Source organism: Sciurus carolinensis, chromosome 5 (assembly GCF_902686445.1).
Source record: "Sciurus carolinensis chromosome 5, mSciCar1.2, whole genome shotgun sequence".
Lineage (NCBI taxonomy): Eukaryota > Metazoa > Chordata > Mammalia > Rodentia > Sciuridae > Sciurus > Sciurus carolinensis.
This window is the reverse complement of record NC_062217.1, coordinates 20,658,424-20,662,965: the sequence shown is the minus strand read 5'-3', so window position 1 is coordinate 20,662,965 and position 4,542 is coordinate 20,658,424. Positions and strand designations below refer to the sequence as shown.

General features: G+C 32.9%; 1 non-coding gene across 1 annotated transcript; it reads right to left on the bottom strand.

Moving 5' to 3' along the window:
• Window positions 1-285: 285 nt before the first annotated feature.
• LOC124986012 (U6 spliceosomal RNA) lies at window positions 286-388 on the bottom strand. The gene has a single exon (XR_007108927.1). It is a non-coding gene; the product is annotated as a U6 spliceosomal RNA (small nuclear RNA).
• Window positions 389-4,542: the final 4,154 nt, after the last annotated feature.

The window sequence follows — 4,542 nt, the reverse complement described above, 5'->3', positions numbered from 1 at the left end:
TCTCTGCTTCTGTGAGTTTGATTACAGTGAATATCACATCTAGTGGAATCATGCAGTATTGGTCCCATGTCAGGTTTATTTTACTTAAATAATGTATTCAGGTTTTATCCATGTTGTTGGATATGGCAAGATTTCCTTCATGTTTTTTAAAGTTGGTGCATAATAATTAGATAGTCTAGTGGGTTTAATTGAAGCGTATTTGTATATGCATATAAAATAATTTGATCAATTCCCTTTCCAGCGTGTCCCCTTAACCTCCTTTCCTCTCTCCCCCTCTGTTAGTCTAAAACTGTAGAACACTTCACAGATGTTTGTGTGATCCTTGCACATTCACCATGGCAACTTTCTCTGCATTGTTCTAATTATAGTATATGTGCTATGGAAGCAAGCTTGTTTTTTCTTTTTATTGTTTAATAATATTCCTTTGTATGTGTATGTTACATTTTCTTCTTTTATTAATTTATCAATGCAATCTAAGTTCTTTCTACATCTTAGAAACTGTTAGTCGTGCTGCTATCAACATGAGAATGACAATTTCTCTTCATGATCTTAATTTGGAAAATTGTTCACTAGTGGTGCTGCTGGATCGTAAGGTAGTTCCATTTTTTATTGTCTGAGGAACCTCTATGGTATTTCTCATAGTAATTCATTATATTACAAAATTACAAAATGCCCACAGACATCACACAGTGGTTCCTATTTTCCACATTCTGATCAATACTTATTGTTTTTTATTATTGTCGTACTATTATAATATGTGTGAGGTAATATCTCCTTGATTTGCAATTTCCTGATGATTAGTAATGTTGAGCTTCTTTTCATAAACCTATTGGAAAACACAGGGGAATGACTTTGTGATATTGGTCTTGGAAAGTATTTATTGGATATAACATCAAAAGCATAAGCAAAGAAAAACAAAAATAGACAAATGGGTGACATCAAATTACAAAGTTGTTGCACAGAAAACAATTAATATGGTGAGAAGACCACCTACATATTAGAAGCATTTTGAAACTACAAAATTTTCAAGGGTTAATATCCAAAATTTGTAAGAAACTCTTACAGTTCAATAGTGAAAAAAATATTACTTATCCAATTGAAATGGGATTATTCCCTTCTTATAGCAGTCTCTTCCCAGCTACTGAACACTGCACTTTGCTGGCAATCCTTTGGGGCTGCATCCTTCAAATTCTTTTGCAGGCTTACTTTTTGCTAATATGGCTTAAGACATTGTGGTTCTACAATACTTGCTTGTTCTCAAGTTTGTTTAAACTCATGAGTTGAAACAAATTTGTTTTGTGATATTTATTTCTTTAAAAAAACAAGTGAACTATTTGTCTCAGCACTTGTCATATTAATAATTTTATATTTATTTCATTTAGTAAAATACAACATAGTATACATATATCTCCACCACTGAACTGCAAACTCTTAAGATGACGAACACCATTTTAATTTAACTAATCACTCTCTAACTAACAAAATTGTCTTCATGTAGCAAGTGTTTTGTAAACAATGTGTGTTAAAATGAATTATAAATATAATTATTTTCAACAGCAACAGATCCTTGGTCCCGTCGCTTCTTACAGGTAATGTCAGGTATGTTACGCAGTAGAGGCAAAACTGTCTCTAAAACTGGATATGGATATTATTATGTGTGTGGATGGTGAGGGCATAGGTTTTTCAGGGTATTTTTAAATTTTTCAATTAGAAATTGGCCCTCCAAAATAATATTTCCAAAAACATATTTTTTGAATAAGGTTTAATTTTAACCCATAATTTCTTAGGATTAGTGTTTAGCCCCCTATTCCTTTTAAATGCTAGACTGCCAGGCTCCTCTCCTGAAGAAGTTAAGCAGCCTTAATGGAATAAAAACACTTATAAATATTTTGAAATTATTGAAAATAAAATTTTACATAAATGGTAAGAATTAATTTGGGAAATAAAAAAATTATTTATAATTGCGTGATAAATTACAATATCATATTGGAGACATTTTGTCTTTAGTCTGTAATAGGAAGGATAGAGGTTGCTGTACATCACAAAGTCAAACAAAATCAATATAAATTAAGTTGAAGCTTGAGAGGGCAGCTCTGTTCAAAATCAGTGTTGATTTAAAAATCAATGTAAGTTTAAACAAACATGCTACATTTTATCAATATAACTTGTATAGTAGTAGGGCAGGGTACAGAATGCCAAACAAAAAAACCTCCAAAGCCTAAGGTATGCACACAGTACCAGAAGAACTATGCACCTGTGTAGGGCACCTGACCATCTGTCCAATGACCAAGAAATGGCCTTGACCAAGAAAATGTCTCCTGAACACACATTCATGATAAAAATATCAATTTAAAATGTCTTAATCAGTAAGTGCAATAAAATTGGCTATTCAGTGCAGAGCACTATCAATTTAATTATTGTCTGTGCTATATATCCACAACTCAAAGAATCCTTGTAAGTTGGAGAAAGAAAACATTTCCTCTGGTTATTAAATACAATTTTATGCATTTTTCAAAGCAACATCGTTTATGCACTATGCTTTGTAATTAAGTAGTCTTAATTCAAAGGCAATGTCCAAAGCAACTATTTTAAGTTTTGAAAATGATTTATATGCATTTATATGAAATATATGATATTTTCTATTTGTAATTAGATTGTTAATACTAACGAAATATTTCAAATTAAAAAAAGTTCTCATTACTACACCTATTTCTACCTACTTCTAAACTCAAGTATAATTTTGTTTCTCTAATGTGTGTTTGTATACATAAATATATTTTATATGCATTTATATATTTATACATACGTTTATATATTTATATCAATGTTATGTCACTTATGCGAAGTAGTTAAAACAATTATACGTGGTTCAAATTTTCCAGTCACATATCTTTGGAGGTTAGTTCAGATATTAATTCACTGTATTTTTGTAACAGCTTTGAAGTGTGCATGATGTTCACCCTACTCCAAGGTTCATAGCCTTCCACAGTGTCTCAGATGCTGACTGATTATAGGAGACTCCTGGGTCAAAGATCGGAGACTGCATGTCTTGTGGCCCAGTTGGAAGCATGAGACTCACGTTAACCTCAGTGCTTCTCCTCTGTGTCTCAGGGGATAATGCAGATTGTGTCAGGTGAAAAGATCTCTAAAAGATATTATATCACATGAGAAAAAAAAAGAGTACCTAGGCTAGAGCATTGAAAGCTGCATCATCTAATGATCATTTGACTTTACATGAAGGAGTAAGAATAAACCTGCCTGAAAGCAAAAACAAGCCATAATGGCATTGTGTTTTAAAAATCATAGAGAGGGCTGGGGATATAGCTCAGCTGGTTGAGTGCTTGCTTTGCAAGCACAAGGCCCTGGGTTCAATCCCCAGTACCACAAAAAATAAATAAGTAAATAAATAAATAAATAAATAAATAAAAATAGATAAATAAATAAAAATCATGGAGAGAGTATTCAACTGTTGTTTTCAGGGTCATTTCTTAAGTGTTTGTAGCACATAGCTCAAAGGAGTGCATTGGTAAAGTTGGAAATTGTTTTGGTGCATGGTAGGCATAGATGCTGTAGTATAATATAGGGTTTTTACATGGAATGTGGAAAATTACATAAGATGATTTTGTAAGGTTTTTCTTTTTATAAAACAAAGATAAAACTACATTTGAGCATGTTTAAAATAATCCAACTGAGAGAGTGCAGATGATTTTGTGAGAGAAATGTGCTGTTGATTGCACTGAGAAGAAGTAATAGATCTGACTCTGACCCTACTTGAAGAACAGTGGTGTTTTTCACACAATATGAAAACAATAAATGTATGAATTAGTTATTATGGATAAAGAGCAAATGCAGTTGGTAACAAGGTCCAAGAAAACCACAGGCATGGGTAACTTACACAAATTGAAGAACAATTTCTTTTAGGTGAGTACAAAAAGAATTTGAGAATCTAGGAAGTTGAGAGGATCATACTCCAGCCTGTTGAAGTTACTCAAGAAGGTGACAGAATGACATAGAAAAGAACACTGTCAAATGTGCTAACAAGTGATCTGGAGCAAAGTACTTTTTGCTGGATGATGGAAATGAGAAAAAGGGAAAAGATGGTATAGTCAAAGAATGTAAGTCAGTAATTGGTGCTAAAGGAAAACCCCCACTGGCATCGTACACTATTGGCATTGTACTTTCTCCTCCTCCTCCTCTTCCTCCTCCTCCTCCTTTTTCTTTTTCTTTGTGTGTATGATTGTGTTTCTGTGTGTGTGTGTGCGTGTGTGTTTGTGTGTGTGCGTGTGTTGCTGTAGATGAAACCCAGGGCTTAATACCTGAAGGCTATCCTTCAGCTGTATTCCCAGTCCTATAGTTGCTTGCTTTGCCTGAAATAAATTCAATCAAACATTACAGTTTGAATTTTATAGCAAATGTACCTTTTACTTTCTGCAAATTGATTCAATTTTGGTGAGATTTTTTATTGCTCAAAAAGTGATCTATGATTTATGTTTTTCTGAAATTTTTTCAGTGAATGCAGTTCAAAGACTTTTTCTCCCTCTA